This window comes from Cervus canadensis, chromosome 29, assembly GCF_019320065.1.
Source record: "Cervus canadensis isolate Bull #8, Minnesota chromosome 29, ASM1932006v1, whole genome shotgun sequence".
NCBI lineage: Eukaryota > Metazoa > Chordata > Mammalia > Artiodactyla > Cervidae > Cervus > Cervus canadensis.
Genome location: NC_057414.1, coordinates 4,546,843 through 4,568,429, shown reverse-complemented (window position 1 = coordinate 4,568,429; position 21,587 = coordinate 4,546,843). Strand labels below are relative to the sequence as shown.

The following is a 21,587-nucleotide window of genomic DNA, read 5'->3' as shown; positions in this document are numbered from 1 at the left end:
ATTTACATAGCATTCATGAATCCATTGTGAGTTATGATAAAAGTTGAGATTAGATTTTGTTGTTAAAATAGAAAGTGTTCTGGAGAAACAAGAATCCCAGAACTAGAAACTTAAAGAAGACAGGACAAACCGTGCCCTTTTCCCTTCAATTTCAATCTCATTGCAGATGAGATTTTCACTTAAGAATCATTGATGAGATTTTCAAATGTCAAAAATATATTTATTTTTGGAGAGAGAGAAATAAGAATTAGAATAATTTCTGAATAACTTTTTTTCAGTGTGTTAATTAATTTGAAGGAGTAATTTTTTCATGGTGTTAAAGCCCTTTCAGTCATGTTAAGTGACCTAGACAACAACTTCAGCATCAGCTCAAGACTGTATGTCATAATTTTCAAAATTAAAAAAAAAATTGTACTGAAAGTTGAAAAGCTTTTGACTTTACAAGCAAATGTAGGCAAGACGCTAAAGGAATAGTGTAGGAAGAAATGTCTACTAAACAGAGAAAATAAAGTCCCCACAAAAGCAAGGAAGAGTATATATTTCTAAGACACTTAACTTCATGGTACGTAGTACTTCAGACAAACAACAAAAAATATTTGTTTGTTTCTAATTGGAGTATAACTGCTTTACAATGTTGTGTCAACTTCTGTTGTACCATGAAGGGAATCAGCTATACGTATACATATATTCCCTCGCTCTTGGACCTCCCTCCCAACCCCTTCCAACCCCTCCAGGTCATCACAGAGCACCAAGCTGAGTGCCCTGTGCCACACAGCAGGTGCCCACTAGCCATCCATTTTATACACGGAAGTGTATTTATGTCAAAACTAACCTCCCAGTTCATCCCACCCTCCGCTTGTCCTGCTGTGTCCACATATCCATTCTCTATGTTTGCATCTCTATTCCTAGCCTGAAACCAGGTTCATCTTGCTACATGGCACTAATGAATTCTTTTTCCATAGAATCAGAGTAGGGAAAAGAGAGTTCAAGGCATCCCCTAATCAATTATCTCATAAAAGCTCTCTTTACCTGTGCTTCTTACAAAATAAACAAGTACAATTTACAATGAATGAACTAGAGTTTCACTGAAGACTGCAACATTTCTGATGCCTCATGTTCACCTGGGTTGTATTTAACCCACGCTGTGAAGGAACTGTTTTAGTTTTTTATAGAAATATAGTCTTTCCTATGGAAAACTGAGTCTTTTGATCAATTTTTCCACATTTTCCATAAAGACAGAGGTCAAGCAATTGAGACAAAACAACAATACATTTTAAAGTCAGTTTTGCAGGGAGCTGTTTTATTACAAGTTGTTTCAAAGTTTCTTTTCCTTGCAGAATTCTTTACTTTGTGGTGATTTACATTAATTTGCTAAACAACTAGAAAAATTTTATCAGTATTTCAAAAGAGAAATTCTTAAAGTTTAATGGTCTGACTTCACAACCCCAAATAGACATATCTGATACCTATTCTTGACTTGAACACCTACATTAATAGAAGGTGCTACCTGCCTCAGGTTTTATTTTCTTGGACTCCAAAATCACTGGGGGTGGTGACTGCAGTCATGAAACTAAAAGATGCTTGTTCCTTGGAAGAAAATCTATGATAAACCTAGATTGAGTATTAAAAAGCAGAGACATTATTTGGCCAACAAAGGTCCACATAGGCAAAGCTGTGGTTTTTCCAATAGTTGTGTTTGGATGTGAGAGTTGGACCATAAAGAAGGCTGAGTGCCCAAAAATTGATGTCTTCAAACTGTGGTGCTAGAGAAGACTCTTGAGAGTGTCTTGAACAGCAAGGCTATCCAACCAGTCAATCCTAAAGGAAATCAATTCTGAATAGTCACTGGAAGGACTGAAGCTGAAGCTCCAATACTTTGGCTACCTGATGCAAAGAGGTGACTTATTGGAGAAGACTCCAATGATGGAGAGGATTGAAGGTAGGAGAAGAGGTCAACAGAGGGTTAAATGGTTGGATGGCATCACTGACACAATGGACATGAGTTTGAGCAAACTTCAGGAGACAGTGAAGGACAGGGAAGCACGGTGTGCTGCAGTCCATGGGGTCATAGAGAATTGAACACGACTGAGTGACTGACCAACAACAACCTGCCTTAGAAGATCACCTATTAATTTCAATGGGCAGATATTTCAAATATTCTTCCTTATATTAAATTAAAAGCTGCCTTCATAAAATTTCCATCCTTCAAATTTGTTCAAAATATGTCCACTCAGGACCCTTGCAGTTCAAACTCACATTGTTCAAGGGTCAACTTATATGACACTCTGAAGAAGGCAAACCTAGGGGACAGCAAAAAGATCAGTGGTTTCCAGATGGTTAAGGGAATGAATGATGAATAGGTGGAGCACAGGGGATTTTTTAGGGCAGTGAATCTATTCTGTCCAATGTTATAATGGTGGACCCATAGAATGTACAACACCAAGAGTGAACCCTCATGTAAACTCTGAACTTAATCATATTGTATCAACATTGGCTTATCAACTGTAACAAACGTTCCACCCAAATGCAAGATATTTAATAACAGAGGAGTTGGAGTGTGATGGGATGTATTAGAACTCTCTGTATTTTCCACTCAATTTTTCTGTAAATGTAACTCTGCTCAAAAAAACAACAACAACAACAAAAACTGTCTTTTAGACAACATAACAGATGGAGAGGTAGCCCATGTTCCTGGATAGAATCAATGTGGTAAAAATTACTATACTATGAAACACAATCTACAGATTCAATGCAATCCCTATCAAATTACCAATGGCATTTTTCACAGAACTAGAACAAAAAAATTCACAATTCGTATGGAAACACAAAAGACTCTGAATAGCCAAAGCATCTTGAGATAGAAAAATGGAGCTGGAGGAATCAACTTTCCTGACTTCAGATTATACTACAAAGCTACAGTCATCAAGACAGTATGGTACTGGCACATAAACAGAAATACAGACCAATGGGGCAAGATAGAAAGCCCAGAAATAAACCCATGCACCTATGGGTACCTTATTTTTGGCAAAGGAGGCAAGAATATACAATGGGGTAAAGACAGCCTCTTCAATAAATGGTTCTGGGAAAACTGGACAGCTACATGTAAAAGAATGAAATTAGAACACTTCCTAACACCATACACAAAAATAAACTCAAAATGGATTAAAGATCTAAATGTAAGACCAGAAACTATAAAACTCTTAGAGGAAAACATAGGCAGAACACTCGATGCCATAAATCAAAGCAAGGTCCTCTATGACCCACCTCCTAGAGTAATGGAAATAAAAACAAAAGTAAATAAGTGGGATCTGATTAAACTTAAAACCTTTTACACAGCAAATGAAACCATAAGCAAGGTGAAAAGACAACTCACAGAATGGGAGAAAATTAATAGCAAATGAAACAACTGACAAAGGATTAATTTTCAAAGTATATAAGCAGCTCATACAACTCAATCAAAAAGTGGGGAAAAGACCTAAACAGACATTTCTCCAAAGAAGACATAAAGATGGCTAACAAACACATGAAAAGATGCTCAACATTGCTCATTATTAGAGAAATGCAAATCAAAACTACAATGAGATACCACCTCACACCAGTCAGAATGGCCATCATCAAAAAGTCTATAGACAATAAATTCTGGAGAGGATGTGGAGAAAAGGGAACGCTCTTGCACTGTTGGTGGGAATGTAAATTGATACAGCCACTATGGAAGACGGTATGGAGATTCCTTAAAAAACAAGGAATATGATCCAGCAATATGGATCCACCACATGACCCAGCAATCTCACTTCTAGGAATATACCCTGAGGAAACCAAAATTGAAAAAGACACATGTATACCATTGTTCACTGCAGTACTATTTACAATAGCTAGAACATGGAAGCAACCTAGATGCCCATCAACAGATGAATGGATAAAGAATTGTGGTACATATACACAATGAAATATTAATCAGCCACAAAAAAGAATGCATTTGAGTCAGTTCTAATAAGGTGGGTGAATTTAGAACCTATTATACAAAGTGAAGTGAATCAGAAAGAGAAAGATAAAAATTGTATTCTAAGGCATATAAATGGAATCTAGAAAAATGGTACCGAAGAATTTATTTACAGGGCAGCAGTGGAGAAACAGACATAGAGAACAGACTTATGGACATGGGGAGAGGAGCAGACAGGGTGAGAGGTATGGAAGGAGTAACATGGAGACTTACATCATCACATGTAAAATAGAGAGCCAACGGGAATTCGCTGTGTGGCTCAGGAAACTCAGACAGGGGCTCTGTGTCATCACAGAGGGGTGGGGTGGGGAGGGAGATGGGAGGGAGGTTCAGAAGGGAGGGATATGTGTATACCTGTGGCTGATTCATGTTGAGGTTTCACAGAAAACAACAAAACTCTGTAAAGCAATTATTCTTCAATAAAAAATAATTTTTTAAAAAATCTGTGCATTTACAGAATTTTGCATATGAAAGACATTTTACCCAACATCAGTAATAAACAATTTAAATACCTAAAAAAAGATAATAGTCTTTTTTTAATGGGAAGGGAGGACCACATCCTCTACTATTATGAAGATCTGCAGACAGACAGAAAACAAGGAAGCAAAGACATAAGAGGAACTGGTGCTCTGTGCAACAATGGAAACAAACAAGGCAAATAGCGAGCCTGCATTGATGGTTGGTCAGGGAAGCACCCCTTGAAGAGGTGACATCAAACAGAGACCTGAAAATACCATCATACTAAACGCTGGAAGAATAAAAATATATGGAAAAAATAAAAAATAAAGGCTGGAAGAGTGTTACACAGGGAGGGAAGAGCATGTGCAAAGACCCCGAGAAGGAAGGGAAATTTAGAGACAAAAAGAGCTCACACAGCTGACAAATCATGGACTAAGGATTCAGTTCTACTTCTAATCCCAGTGCCCCTCCTGCATCCTGTTTAATCAGCCATTGTCTTGGATATTGAGCCTCATTTTTTTTTCCAGTTCCGTCTTCCTTTCCCTATGGTGTGGTGGATAGTGTAAACATTGCTAATAAATTCTTCTATAGCTAATGGCAACAACAACAACAAAATGATCACTCACTTTTCCTCATGATATACTCTCAAACATTTAAAAATAGCTCTCATGAATCCTGTTAAGTCGTTCCCTCTCTCAGCTGGTTAATAATGCAGACACTGCAGGCAGACTGCCTGGGTCCAACTTTTCACCTCATGGTAGTCCAGCTGTAACCTTGGGCAAGTCTAAAGCTCAATTTTCTAATTTCCAACATGGTGATGTGAGAATATCTGTTTCCTAACATTGATGTGAGAATAAAATCAGCTAATGCTGGAAGTGCCTGGACCATAACAAGCATGCAATCAATGGCCTCATATGTTCTTTGTACTAAATAGTATGCAGTGTTCCAAAATCCCTGGTCAGTAGGTTTTCCTTGTCCGATAACTCGTATCAATCTCTCTCTTAATACATGGGGTCAAGAAATGAATAAAGAAAGACTTAACAAAAGGTAAGCAGAGTTAAAAACATTTACATTAATTTCCATTATTAATTTCAAAATTGATGAAGATCCCTGCTGACACAGAAGACTCGAATTTGTTAAGGACAGTGTCTTATACTCCTTTGTATTCCCAGCATAGTGTATGAGAAACACAGCTATTAATAACTGGGGCTGGCAAACCTCTCTGTAAAGGGTTGGAAAGCAAATATTTTAGGCTTTGTGGGCCAGAGTCTCCACTGCAAATACTCAACTCTTCTGGTGTGGTGGCAAGTGGCCATAGACAAGATGTAAATGAATGAGTATGGCTGTGTTCCAATAAAACTTAATTTATGGATTCTGAGATTTGAATTTTATGTAATTTTCATGTGTCAGGAAATATTATCCTTTTTTGCTTTTCTTTCTCAGTGATTTCAAAATGCAAAAGCCATTCTTAGCTTGTGACTACATGAAATACAGTAAGTTGTATTTGGCCTGCTGGCTGTTATTTTGCTATCTTTAATCTAATCTGAAGGGAGAAAAACCCCATATTCATCTACATGAAGAAGGAAAATGACGATATTATTCCCTCTCTCTCATGTGTGTGTGTGTGTGTGTGTGTGTGTGTGTGTGTGCGCGCGCGCATGCGTGCGTCATGCCAAGTCGCTTCAGTCATGTTCGCCTCTTCGCGACCCTGTGGCTGGAGCCCGCCAGGCTCTCTGTCTGTGGGATTCTCCAGCCGAGTATACCGGCATGGGTTGCCATGCCTTCCTCCAGCGGGTGTTCACGGCCCAGGGATCGAACCCGTGTCTCTTACATCTCCTGCATTGGCAGGTGGGTTCTCTACCACTAGCACCACCCGGGAAGCCCCACTACAGACCAGGAAAAGGAAGTGTGAGAGGCAAAGCCCAGGGTGCAGGATGGCCCAGGGCAAAGCACAGAACCAGCCAATTAGAAAAGAAAAATCTCTTTGAAAGGAAGAAGAAAATGTGGTTTATGCAAGAGGCTATCCTTGTCATAAGTGCTTTAAAAAAATCATTGGTCTTTGCCAGATGTAACATTACTACTTCACCATTCAACTTCCTGGCATGGATTGGTATAATTTTGTAGTTGAGAACCTGGAAACTGGAATCTACAGCCTTTTGAATTTCAGTTCAGTCAGTTATTACTAATGTGAAGTAAAGCAATTTAGTTAACTTTTTAAATGTTCTCATTTGTAATATAGCCATAATAATAGAACCTACTAGTAAGATTGCAATATGATTAAATAAGATACGGCATTTAGAGTAGTTAGCACACTGCATTCCTACAGTAAGGCCTTTACAAATGTTAACTTTGTGGAAGGAATATATGAAGGGAAAACGTCATCAACAAGGCATATGCTATATGTCATAAAGCGCCCAGAATTGTTTCTTCAAAGAGGACCATCACATCTCCATCCTCTTTTGCCTAGTTCTTCAAGTGTGATTACGTGACAGCATAAACAGCATTGTCTGGGGAATTATAAAAACTACATATTCTCAACTCCCACCCCAGATCTAGTGAATCAGAAACTCTGAGGTTAGAACCCAGGAATCTGTATTTTAATAAGCCCCTAGGTAACTATGATGTTGGAGTTTGAAAATCAATAATCTAGGTGAAATTTGGTTCAAATAAACAGGAGCATCCTTGTAGTTATACACAGTATAGACTTCTTGATAAAAATGATTTAATGGAATTATCACAAAAAACCTAATGTGAGGAGTTTGTCAGATATTATTACTCCCAAATTTTATATAAGGACAATGTTAGTCAGTGAGGGTCAGGGAAAATAGCCAAGGTCTATATTCTAGTTTTGGGCACTTTCCACGTGACTTGATACCAAGGGTGGCAATGGGTAAGTAGGAAGGCGGGGTGGGCTTTTCAGCTCTAGATAGATGAATAGGCCACACACAACACAGAACCTTAGGTGGCTGTGATAAAAAACCATATCCCTGGGGTAGCTTCATCTATTGCCTTTTATCTGTGCATCTAAGTAGGTAAATGATGCAAAGAATAGATTTCATATCGTTTTTAAAAGACTTTTTATACTCACCTTTATCAAGTGCCAGAGTAAGTTACTGGCTTTCTTCCAGCCAAAGTCAAAGGGTTTCTTGTCTTCTATTTATTATCACACAATTGCTTTATGTATGCTTTTTCTATGATAAAAATTCAGTCAAGGAAAGATTCTGGTATGTTGCCAGCTGACAAATTTATTGAGCCTCCCTTAACCTTTTAAGTCATAATTTTACTTACTTTTGAAAAGGCACCCAAAGGACTTAAGACACAAATGTGTTATTCATGTTTACAACTAATAGCAAGATTCTTACATTTTCTAATTTTAATCAATACTACAGGCTATGTCTGTAGATAGTCTAAGACGCTCTGTACTAATTATCTGTGCAGGAAGAAATAAAATTTAGGCAGCATAACTGAGAAAAAAAAAAAAAAGAACAAACACACATCCTCAAGAGCTTGAGAACTGTGAGGAGGATCAGGCCACCCAGCCAAACCCAAACAAGACAAGGGCCTGGGTAAGCAGCACTGGAAAACCCTGAACAGAGCTGACTCTGTGTCTGGATACGGATGACAGCTGCTGCATTCAGATACAGCTTAAAAGAGCCCCTTCACTTTTGAGCTCTGAATGGAGTTCTATAGATCTCTATGTCCCAAGTTCTGTGGGATGATTAATATTTTCTATTTTGCCTGTAAAATAATGTATGGCATTTTTTAAAGTCCTATAGTCCTTCCATAAGTGAAAAGTTCTACAGAAGCCCGATAAAGCAACATTTAAACATACATAATCCTTTTCCACTTAAAAAAAAAAAATGTTCCCTTGACTCCCACACTCTCACCCAGTTACTGCTCTGCCTCTCTCCTCCCCTTCGCAGCCAAAACTCTGAAATGGTTTTCAGCAGTCACTGTTTCTACTTCCTCACCTCCCACTCATCCTTCACTCCATTCAGGCTTCCGCCCCCTCACTCCACCCAAAGAATGCTCATTAAATCCACTAGTGGCCTCCCTGTCACCAACTCCAATGGATGGTTTAGTCCTCATCTTACCTCTCCTTAAGCACTATTTTATAATGTTCAAAATTCTTTTTCTTTTTGTTAATATTTTTCACATTTCTACCCTTACTTTCCATAATGCACACTGTCCTAACTTTACTCCTACTTCTCTGGCTGCTGATTTCCTGTCCACTTTTCAGGCTCTTCCACCCCTAACCACCCATTCATTGTTGGCCCCAATTTATTCTCACTCTAATTTCTCCCCAGGGATTTAGCCAATCCACACAACTTTACTGACTGCCTCAAATGACTCTGAACATAGGCCTCTGCTCGGAGCTCCCAACTGCACATGTGCCATCTCTCCTTCACTATCTTAGAGGCAAGTTCCCCGGGCACCAGGTTGGAGTCTTATAGTTAGCTAGCCAGGCAGAGGTGGAAGGGGTAGAGATGCAGTGTTATCTGTGATCAGGAACTCTTCCAAGGACTATTTCCCCCTCACCCAGCTTCTTAGGTAGCTTCTCCCCCATTATGGGGGAGATTCTGCTCCACAGAGTCCTCCAAAGTATCTTCACTGGTTGGCTGCATCTCTGGCTCTGCTGTAATCTAAATGGAGGAGGGGCCAGTTTCTGATACCCATACTCTGACTCGGGCAACATGTCTAAGGACATCCTTAGAGATCTCCTTAGGCCCATACTTTGTGTCGTGTGGGTCATACTCTCAGCATCAGCAACGCTTGGGCCCTTTTGAATCAGTGTGTGTGCATGCTCAGTCGCTTCACTCCTGTGTCTGACTCTTTGCGACCCTGTGGACCATAGCCCACCAGGCTCCTCTGCACATGGGATTCTCCAGACGAGAATATTGGAGTGGGTTGCTGTTCACTTCTCCAGGAGATCTTTCCGACCCAGGGATTGAACCCACATATCCCATGCCTCCCATGATTGCAGGCAGGTTCTTTACCACTAGCACCACCTACATCATGCCCAGTACTAAAGTCATGACCCATTCTATGAGCTAGAAACTGATATTTCTCTAATGTCACAGGGAATGATAGCTTCAGCCATTCAGTACACAAATTAAAACCTAGGAGTCATCTCTGACATGTTCTTCTCCCTCAACCTCTACATTCAATCTGTTAACAGGTCTTGCATATTCTCTTATAATATCTCTCAAGTCAATCTGATTTTCTTTACCTCCCTGTTGCCTGTCCCAACTTCAGTGCAAGCTGCTATTAATACCCTCTCTCATGTGAACCACCCCGCAGTCTTCTTCCTGGGTCCTACATTCAACCTGGAACTCACTGAGAAAGGTCTTTGCACAATGTTAATCAGGATAGCTGCAAAAGTCCTTAGTAAAACATTTGCAAATATAATTAAGCAATATATTGAAAAAGAACTGTACATCATAACTAGGTAAGGCTTAGTCCATAAATGCAAAGTTGATTCAATATTCCAAAAATCTGTCAATGTAATCCACCCCTTAGTAGGCTAAAGAAGAACACATATTGATTGATGCAGAAAGGCATTTGACAAAATTCAATATTCGTTCATGATAAAAAATACTCTTGAATAGAGGAGGACCTCTTCAACTTGATAAAGAGCATCGTGCCCAAATCTTTGTGACCCCATGGTCTGTAGCCTGCCAGGCTCCTCTGTCCATTGGGATTCTCCAGGCAAGAATACTGGAGTGGGTTTCCATGACCTCCTCTAGGGGATCTTCCCAACCCAGGGATCAAACCCAGGTCTCCCTCATTGCAGGTGGCTTCTTTACCATCTGAGCGACCAGGGAAGCCCACAGAAAATCTACAGATAATATATTTAGTGGTAAAAGATGGAATGCTTTCCCATAAGGTTGGGCATAAACAAGGATGCCCACTAGCATCACTGTTATTCATAGTGAGAGAAGTTCTAGCCTGTGGCATAAAACAAGAAAAGGCAGTTTAAAAATATAGATCAGAAAGGAAGAAATAAAACTCTTTCTATTTGTACATGACATGACTATCTACATAGACAATTCAGAGGAATACATACATTTTTTAAAACCCAAGAACTAATAAATGAGTTCAGCAAGGACGTAGGCTATAGTATAAACATATATAATCAATTGGATCTCTATATACTGGCAATGAATATGTAGACACTGAAATTAAAAAATATAGTTTCTGGAAAAAAACAAAATATTTATGCACAAGTCTAAAAAACATGTATAGGATTCATATGCTGAAAACTACACAGTGCTTATGAAAAGAAATCTAAGAATTTCTAAATAAATGGAGAACTATGTCTTCCTATACACTGGAAGACTCAATGTAGTACCTCTCAAAAATTAGTATATAGGTTTAATGCAAATGCTATTAAAATCTCATTGTTTTCGGTTTTGTATATATAAGCAGTATTATTTTAAAAATTATAGGAAAAGGCAAAAGAACTAGAATATCAAAAGCAAAATGGATAAAGAAAAATAAAATAAGAGGAATTAGTCTACCTAATTTCAACATTTACTGTATAGCTAGAGTAATCAACACAAAGAAATAGAGGAAAACAATAGAATGGGAAAGACTAGAATCTCTTCAAGAAAATCAGAGATACCAAGAGAACATTTCATGCAAAGATGGGCACAAGGACAGAAATGGTATGGACCTAACAGAAGCAGAAGATATTAAAAAGAGGTGGCAAGAATACACAGAAGAACTTTTCAAAAAAGGTCGTCATGACCCAGATAATCACGATGGTGTGATCACTTATCTAGAGCAAGACATCCTGGAATGCAAAGTCAAGTGGGCCTAAAGAAGCATCACTACGAACAAGGCTAGTGGAGGTGATGGAATTCCAGTTGAGCTATTTCAAGTCCTAATAGATGATGCTGTTTAAGTGCTACACTCAATATGCCAGCAAATTTGGAAAACTCAGCAGTGGCCACAGGACTGGAAAAGGTCAGTTTTCATTCCAATTCCAAAGAAAGGCAATACCAAAGAATGTTCAAACTACTGCATAATCGCACTTATCTCACATGCTAGCAAAGTGATGCTCAAAATTCTCCAAGCCAGGATTCAACAATATGTGAACTGTGAACTTCCAGATGTTCAAGCTGGATTTAGAAAAGGCAGAGAAACCAGAGATCAAATTGCCAACATCCTCTGCATCATCAGAAAAGCAAGAGAGTTCCAGAAAAACATATACTTCTGCTTTATTTACTACGCCAAAGCCTTTGACTGTGTGGATCACAACAAACTGTGGAAAATTCTTAAAGAGATGGCTGTACCAGATCACCTGACCTGCCTCCTGAGAAATCTGCATCCAGGTCAGGAAGCAACTGTTAGAACTGGACATGGCACAACAGACTGGTTCCAAATCAGGAAAGGAGTATGTCAAAGCTGTATATTATCACCCTGCTTATTTAACTTCTATGCAGAGGACATCACGATAAACGCTGGACTGAATGAAGCACAAGCTGGAATCAAGATTGCCAGGAGAAATATCAATAACCTCAGATATACAGATGACACCACACTTATGGCAGAAAGCGAAGAGGAACTAAAGAGCCTCTTGATGAAAGTGAAAGAGGAGAGTGAAAAGTTGGCTTAAAACTCAACATTCAGAAAACTAAGATCATGGCATCTGGTCCCACTACTTCATGGCAAATAGATGGGGAAAGAGTGGAAACAGTGATAGACTTTATTTGGGGGGGCTCCAAAATCACTGCAGATGGTGACTGCACCCATGAAATTAAAAGACTCTCCTTGGAAGAAAAGTTATGATCAACCTAGATAGCATATTAAAAAGCAGAGACATTACCAACACAGGTCTCTCTAGTCAAAGCTATGGTTTCTCCAGTAGTCATGTATGTATGTGAGAGTTGGACTAAAAAGAAAACTGAATGCTGAAGAATTGATGCTTTTGAACTGTGGTGTTGGAGAAGACTCTTGAGAGTCCCTTGGACTGCAAGGAGATCCAATCAGTCCATCCTAAAGGAGATCAGTCCTGAATATTCATTGGAAGGACTGATGTTGAAGCTGAAACTCCAATCCTTTGGCCACCCGATGCAAAGAACCAACTCATTGGAAAAGACCCTGATGCTGGGAAAGATTGAAGGCTGTAAGAGAAGGGAACAACAGAGGATGAGATGGTTGGATGGCATCACTGACTCAATGGATATGAGTTTGAATAAGCTCCAGGAGTTGGTGATGGACAGGGAGGCCTGACGTGCTGTAGTCCATGGGGTTGCAAAGAGTTGGACACAACTGAATGACTGAACTGAACTGAACTGAGAATAAGCAAGACTGGTATTAGTGAAGGGATAGATACACAGATCAAGGGAACAGGACAGAAAACCCAGAAATATACAAATATGTCTCATTGATTTTGGGGAATCCAAAGCAATCCAATGAATGTAGCATTTCAAAGGGGAAAGGCAGAGTTTTCAACAAATGGTGCTAGAGTAACTGGATATTCACAGGCAAAAATATAAACCTCAATGTGTTTCACACTTTATTAAAAAATGGACTCAAAATAGATCACAAACTTAAATATAAAACCTACAATTTAAAACCTTTTTAGAAAAAATATGAGATCCTCAGAATCTAAATATAGGCAAATAATTTTTAGACTTGATGCCAAAATCATAATCCATCAAAGAAAAAAATTTATAAATTAAACTTCAAAAGTTAAAAACTTTTGCCCTGTAAAAGAACAGTTTTAGAGGATTAAAGGAAAAGATACAGAATTGGATGAAATATTTGCAAATCACATATCCAACAAAGGATGTATATCTAGAGTATATTAAAAGATCCCCCAAACTCAACAACAAGAAAACAAACAACCCAACTTCAAACTGAGTAAAATTCCTGACCAGATACTTCACCCATAGACAATATAAGGGTGAAAAGCACATAAAAGATACCCAATGTCATTGACCATTAAGAAAATGCAAATTAAAATCATGATGAGATACTACTACATACCTATTAAGATCAATAAAATAATAAGCTCTGACAGCCCTAAATGCTGGCAAAAATGCAGAAAAACTGGATCACTCCACAATACTGAGGAGAAACTAAAATGAAAACTAGAAAGTTTCATAAAAAATTAGATTGTTAGTTTTTAGGCAGTTTCTTGAAAAATTCAACATGCGACTGTTATACAACCCAAACAATTGCATTTCTGGGCATTTATTTCAGAAAGTATTAAAACATATTCACATAGAAACATTTACATGAATATATTTAGCAGCTTCTTCATAATACTTAGAAGTGGAAACATCCCAGATGTTCCTCAGTGGGTGAATGGTTAAACAGACTGCATACAATGAATCACTACTCCACAATGAAACAACAACAAAAATAAAAACTACTGATACAAGAAACAACTTGAATGACTCTTTAGGCAATTCCAAAGAGTGAAAAAAAGCCAGTCCCCAAATGTTACATGCATGATTCCATTTATATAATATTCTTGAGATGACAAAATTATAGAAATCGAACCAGCTTAAGCACATGCTGAGAAAAAGATGGAAGTGTGACTATAAAAATCAACATGAGTGATCCTTTTGGTGGTTGAGTCCTTTATTTTGACTGTACTAATCTCAGTATAGTGGTGGTAACACTATACTTCATTATAATAATAATCATATAGTACATTGGAGGAATGAATGAAGGTTATATGTGATCCTGCTATATTATTTCTTACAATTGCATGTCAATCTAGAATTATCTCAAAATAATGTTAAATTTAAAATATCAATCTATAGTATCTCTTCCTATTTTCAAAATATTTCAATAGCTATAATTTTTAGATTTAAAGACAAAATTAAATAACTTGGTATGGGCTTCCCTGATAGCTCAGTTGGTAAAGAATTCACCTGCAATGTGGGAGACCTGGGTTCTATCCCTGGGTTGAGAAGATCCCCTGGAGAAGGGAAAGGCTACCCACTCCAGTATTCTGGCCTGGAGAATTTCATGGACAGTCCATGGGTTCGCAAAGAGGCAAACACAACTGATCGACTTGAACTTCACTTCACTAACTTGGTATGCAAGTCCTTTTCGGCCTAGAGTCATCTGTCCAGCCTCATCTTACATTTTTCTTTTCTTACTAACTGCACTCTAGCCATACAAAACTTGAAGTTTTGAAACTATTCTCTGACTCATTGAGTCTTTGCACATTCTATTTCCCTCATCTGAAATGTTCTCATCCTTGCTTCCTACCTCCCTCTCAACCATCTTTTCTGAGCTTACTCCCGGGCTTCTTTCTTGGGAAAGGCTTCTCTGACCTACAGTTCTATTTAAATTATTTCAATAATTGTTTAAAAAAGTGTATGACTCCCTTCAGAGGGCTTAACTGTGTGTGTATGCTGCATGCATTGGCTAATGTGATTATCTGATTGATGTTTATTTCCACTATTAGACCACAAATTCCATGAGCCAATTCTCATTCACAAATATGGTTCAGAGATTCTATCTTGAAATATAGCTTTTTAAAATTAAATTTTATTTTTAACTGGAGGATCATACATCTCATGAATCAGCCATAGGTATACACATGCCCCCTCCTTCTTAAACCTCTCCCCATCCTACACCTCTCACTGAGCGCCAGTTTGGGATTCCCTGTGTCATACAGCCAATTCCTACTGGCTACCTATCTTACATATGAGAATGCATATGTTTCAATGCTACTCTCTCGAGTCATCACACCTTCTCCCTCCCCCACTGTGTCCAAGAGTCTGTTCTCTATCTCTACATCTCCACTGCCGCACTGTAGACAGGTTCATCAGTACCATATTTCTAAATTTCATATATAAGCATTAATATATACTTGTTTTTCTCTTTTTGACATTTCGTCCACCTCAGTAGAACCAATGCAAATGGGTTCTTTTTACAGCTGAGTAATATTCCATTGTATATATGTTCCATAACTTCTTTATCCATTCATCTGTCTATGAACATTAGGTTGCTTCCATGTCCTAGCTATTGTAAACAGTGCTGCTATGAACACTGGAATGCACGTATCTTTTCAAATTAGTGTTTTAGTATTTTCTGAATATACATCCAAGGAGTAGAATTGCTGGAATATGGTAGTTCTATTTTTAGCTTTTTTTTTTTTTTTTTATTAAAAATATGGAACGCTTCACGAATTTGCGTGTCATCCTTGCGCAGGGGCCATGCTAATCTTCTCTGTATCGTTCCAATTTTAGTATATGTGCTGCCGAAGCGAGCACTATTTTTAGCTTTTTGAGGAACATTCACACTGGTTTCCAAAGTGGCCGTACTACTTTACATTCCTACCAACAGTCTACAAGGGTTTTCCTTTCTCCATATCCTCTCCAACATTTGTTACTTGTAGACTTTTTTGATGATGGCCATTATGACAGATGTGAAGTAACAGGTCACTGTTATTTGGATTTGCATTTTTCTAATAATTAGTGAGGTTGAACATCTTTTCATATGCCAGATAGCCATCTGTTCAACAACCTGGTGGGCTACGGTCCATAGGATCACAAAGAGTCAGACATGACTAAAGAGACAGCATGCACACACTGTTTCTCCTTCTATTATCCATGTCTTTTAACTTCTCCCTTACATTTTCTATTAACCTCTTTCATTATATTTTGAGTGATTCATACCTGTCTTTCAAGTTACTAATTTTTAAGACCTATCTATCATTTAACTAACCTACAGAGGATGTGTGTGTTTGTTTTCAATCATTGGATTTCCTTATTCCTAGCCCAAGTAGGTCTACTCTTCTTTTCATAATTTCCTACAGAGATGACAAATATCAGTATACATTCAATTTTACAAAATTATTACACCTAGTCTGGGGTAGATATATTTATTGTTGGTAGCACACATTAAGAGGCATGGTCTATACAATAAAAATAAGGCAATTAACATAAAATCACTCCTCTACCTTTGCTACAGTGACAAAGACTTGATTGGGCCTTTCAGGATATGCACATTTTCAAAATTTACATAAACCATAAAATATAATTGGAAGGAAGATTCTGAAGTGATAATCTGTCAGAGTGCCTTGAAGTTGGTAAATGACAGGCAAGACATGTTATTTATAAAGTAGTTAAAGCCTAATTCACAAAAGTTACTAGCAATTTATCGTTCTTAAAAGGAGTGAGAAATTAAGAAATTTCTTTAATTGATACCTGGTCAAGTGGCTGTGCTGGGAAGTAATGTTAGAGTGGTAATATACAGACTCTGATGGGGCAGATGGATGGCTTATAGGAGCACCAACAATCATGATTTTTTTCTAAATAGAGTAGCAAGACAACCTCTAATTTATAATCTTAAGTGGATTATAGATAAATGAAAAAGGCCAGCAATCATATACTAAGAGTAATAAACAACACATCAAAAATCAGCTACATAAGAACTCATTTGAAGTGAAGTATCACAAAAGAAGGCATGCAGCATTTTTCTGTTCATAACCTGCTTGCAAATCGCCTGTGGTGATTTCAGAAAATACTCTCACTCTATTTTTGGTTTTACCAGACATTCCAGTTACCCAAAGTGCCCATCTGGTTTGCCATACCTCCAGACACAGGTTTAATGTCTCTCACTCTATCTTGGCTAGTTCCAGCATAATATAATCCTCCTTCAGAAGATGACTTTTGTTCCCAGTCAGAATGATGTTTGTACAGAAATGCTTGTTCTCCGGGTCATTTTTTCTTGGAGGTTTTATATCCTACCATGGTTACTAATGAAGAAACACATCAATGTAACATCAGTGTCTGAATGGGAAAGGGACCTAAGCTGATCCTGACCTTTCTGTCCAGTCATATCCCCATAAAGTTAACCCCACTAGCTTTTCATTCACTTCAACTGAAGTGAATGAAACCACAGCCGTGTGGTTCTCTGGGTTCTTGTCCCTGACAAGACTATGAGTCAGCCAGTTTTGTCCGAGGCTCCATTACGATGACCTCCAGCATCTTTCAGATGGCATTTATTGATCACAGAGTGACTGAGATGGGGACTGGGTGGCAGTTAGGTTCTATAAAGTGTATTAAGTTTCTTAGACAACAGGCAATTTGGTAGCACCTCTCGAGCCCAGATATGCTTCTGTTGATGATGAAATTAGGGGCATCAGTGGCTTGGTAGATAGATAGCACAAGCAAGTTTTTAAAATTTGAAAGACATTTATTTAAAAACTGGCTTTCCCCGGTAGCTCAGCAGGTAAAGAAACCATATGCAATGCAGGAGACACAGGATACACAGGTTTGATCCCCGGGTTGGGAAAACCCCCTGAAGTAGGAAATGACAACCCACTCCAGTCTTTCTTGCCTGAGAAATCCCATGGACAGAGGAATCTGGCAGGCTACAGTCCAATGGGTCACAAAGAGTTGGACAAAACTGAGCAACTAAGCAGCAGGACTTAAAAATTGCTTTCGAATCATTTTATTTCTATTTCCTCTTATATTTCCTGCTTATTCTGATTACCTCCTATCATACTAAACTGATATATTATAATTTTTTGTCTCTGAATTTACCTTTAGAAATATGTCCTGTTCCTAATGATAGTATTGTATTTGTTGGGGGTCCAAAACAATGGCACCCAAAGAATCCGAGAAGGTACATCAGGTTGCTATTATACCTTCCAAAACTGGATTTATCAGCCTGCTTTCATGGTGTCTCCCTGGATCATATGGACTTTTCTATTTCATGTAAAGAGTCCAATTCCAGCTGCCCATGATGTATGGGCTTTGGCCTACAGTATGATCTCTCTGAGACATTAAGCCCCAGTTCTCGAGGTATACATCAGATGTTATCCCAATTTCACTTTCTACTCAGAGTTGGGGTCTCTCTGTTTTTGCTCTTTGAAGATTTTGCTTTTATTTCTTTTTTAAATTATATTTATTAGTTTATTTGTTGTGCCAGGTCTTAGTTGCAGCGTGTGGAATCCAGTTCCCTGACGAGGGATTGAACCCAGGCCCCCTGCCTTAGAAAAGAAAGAAAAGAAAAGAAGAAAGCGAAGTCGCCAGTCGTGTCCAACTCTTTGCAACCCCATGGCCTATAGCCCACCAGGTTCCTCTGTCCGTGGAATTTTCCAGGCAAGAATACTGGAGTGGGTTGCCATTTCCTTCTCCAGGGGATCTTCCTGACCCAGGGATCAAACCCAGGTCTCTCACATTGCAGGCAGACACTTTACCTTCTGAGCCACCAGGGCAGTCCAGGGCCTTGGGAGCATGGAATCTCAGCCACTGGGTCATCAGGGAAGTCCCTACTTCTATTTCTTTAATCATATTATTATTATTATCATCAGATTTTTCTGGAATTTCTATGTGTTCAGAGTGAGAGTACAGAGTTCTTGCATCATTTCAGTTTTCCATCTGAACCAGAAGCTTACACAGATGATCCCTTGATCTCAACTGCTAGTATCAGGAAAGGAGGGACTGATTGGCTAAGAGTTAATCCAGTCCCCCTGGGACAAACAATGCTAGTAGTACCACATTATGAAGTAGAAATATGTTTGCCACCTCTGTGAATGACAAGATCAACCTCCTGGTTGTTGGGCAGATAGTCCTGTACCATTTACCACAGTGAGCTCAAGGAAGATTTTTATTATTTCTATTCTCCTAGATTTATTCATATACAAATATCAAGATGGAAAATGCTCTGTTTATTATACATTCTAAATCTGACTTGCAACATGCTCAAAAAGACATGTATCAGATCTTATATAACTTTAAAATCTTTTGCAAAATGAGGAAAATAACCATCTTTAGACATAAAACTTGGATTTTCTGATAGTTTAGATATCCATGTAACAAGAATGAGCAGCATGTTCCTATTCCTACTTGATCATTAACTAAAGTACAGAAATAACAACACAGAAAATATTCCCCTTAACAAGGTTTGCTGCAGATTTTGCTTGTTTTTCTTTGTTTTAGTCATTATTAGTAGTTTCAAAACAGCCTAAACAATTGGTGAATGGAAGAGCTGGAGTTATATGAAAGGTTCTAGTCATCAAATCGGTCATTGTCAGGAATATGATTTCAATTTAACATTCCAGAGTCCACATAAATGGGTATCACCTTGCCTATAAAAAGAAAACTCATGCCTAGAGCTGAAAAATGAGTGTTTGCCTAAGCACTTAGGTAACAGAGCCATAAACCTTGTACACATATAGAGATAACGAGATGCCTTGGGAAGCATGGCAGATATTCATCGTATTCCTAAGGGGATTCCTAAGTCTATTCACATTGGCAGGCTCTTTGCAAAGCACCTATCATTTAAACAAATTTAAGATCAACTTCTTAATATCTTATTCCTAAGAACAGAGAATTTTGTCCTCTATTTCTAACACAGCCTGTGCATTTCTTTAATAACACCTAATAGCTTCTGTCTGCTCACCTTAATTTCAAGTGTGCTTAGACAAATATACTGTTAGAAATTTAAATAAGTCAGCAATACACATCAGGCAGAGTATACATTCACTATAAGCCTGTAATAACCAATGTTTGTAGAATTATTTTATTTTTTAAAACATCTGCTCATTTGGTCCTCATGGTAATTTTTAAATTTATTTATTTTTAATTGAAGGGTAACTGTGTTGGTCTCTGTTATACATCAACATGAATCAGCCATAGGTATACACAGGTCCCCTAAAGAGAGGGTGGGACCAATGGAGAGCAGCATGGAAACACACACACTTACCATATAGAAAATAGACAGACAATGGGACTCTGCTCTATGACTCAGGGAACTCACACCTGGGCTCTGTGAAGCCTAGAGGTGTGGGATGGGGTGGGTGGTGGAGGGTATAAGGGTGAACTTTTATCATTCAGTCCTGAAAGCTCAGAAGTCTTAAAGGTATTTAATCCACTAACATCATCTCCTACTAAAATTTATTTATTTTATTGAATAAATATTTATTGAGTGAATGAAGTAGTAGAAATACTAATTTGGAGTTTCACAGACTTATTTGAATCCTGGTCCACCAACTTAATATTTTTCCAACAACAGTTAAGTCCATTAATATTTCTGAATCTCAGTTTTCTCATTGATAAATAGAAATTAATGATACTTGATTCACATATGGCTTTAATGAACTATGGGATGTGAATGTCTCTTGTATAAGATCTGGCATATGGTATGTACTTAACACAAACTTGTTGAATAACTGAATTTACAACTAAGGGTTATCTGACAATTGTAACTCCTCCATATTTAGCCTTGGGTTGGTTACAATGCTTTCAGTTTTCTTCTATGTATTTGATAATTAACAATATAAATATTCTAGCCTTGTTCTCCTTCCTGGGGATCAAGGGTTTGGCTTTATCAATATGGCCCTGAGAAGGGTCAAATATATGGAGGAATAAATTAAGTATGCTGATCTGAACACAGGTTCAAATAAATTTATTTCATGAATCAACTTCCAGCTCCTACTGGTTATCTGGAGAACTGCATTGGGAGTAATTCCAAGGACAGCTTGATTTAACAGGGGAAAAACTCCCATGTGTCTTCAGCAATAATTGTGGGTACAGGAGGAACAGCAGCCTATCTCCGCCCTACTCATAACGGGGCATCGTTATGTAAAGAACTTTTGAGCTTTGCATAGCATGGGGAACTCTGCTTAACGTTCTGTAATAACCTAAATGGGAAAAGAATCTGAAGACTAGATATGTGCTTACATGTAACTGAATCTCTTTGCTATCTGTGCTTAGTCACTCAGTCGTGTCTGACTCTGTGTGACCCCATGGGCTGTAGCCGGCCAGGCTCCTCTGTCCATGGGGATTCTCCAGGCAAGAATTACTGGAGTGGGTTGCCAGGGGATCTTCCCAACCCAGGAATTGACCCCAGGTCTCCTGTTTTGCAGATGGATTCTTTACCATCTGAGCCACCAGGGAAGCTTATATGTTAGTCCAGTGTTTGTCATATTAGGGTCCTTGGACTCCTGGGTATCTGTGAATGTCCTTGATTTCTTCATGGTAACTAACCTTAATTTGGTATTTTTCTTTCTGATGATACTAATGCAATATATACGCTGGTTTACCTGAATGAGCACTTGAGTGTGGTGCTGAGATTTTAGTTTCCACATTGGTGTGTGTGTTTATAGCCATATAGATGCCAAATAGTCCTGCTCTAATTGACT

General features: G+C 38.3%; 1 protein-coding gene and 1 non-coding gene across 16 annotated transcripts in view; both read right to left on the bottom strand.

Moving 5' to 3' along the window:
* Positions 1-21,587, bottom strand: part of DLG2 (discs large MAGUK scaffold protein 2) — a 2,236,304-nt gene that overhangs the window by 1,630,150 nt on the left and 584,567 nt on the right. The gene's annotated exons all lie outside the window — the stretch shown is intronic.
* LOC122431532 lies at positions 15,599-15,705 on the bottom strand. Its single transcript, XR_006266549.1, has one exon. It is a non-coding gene; the product is annotated as a U6 spliceosomal RNA (small nuclear RNA).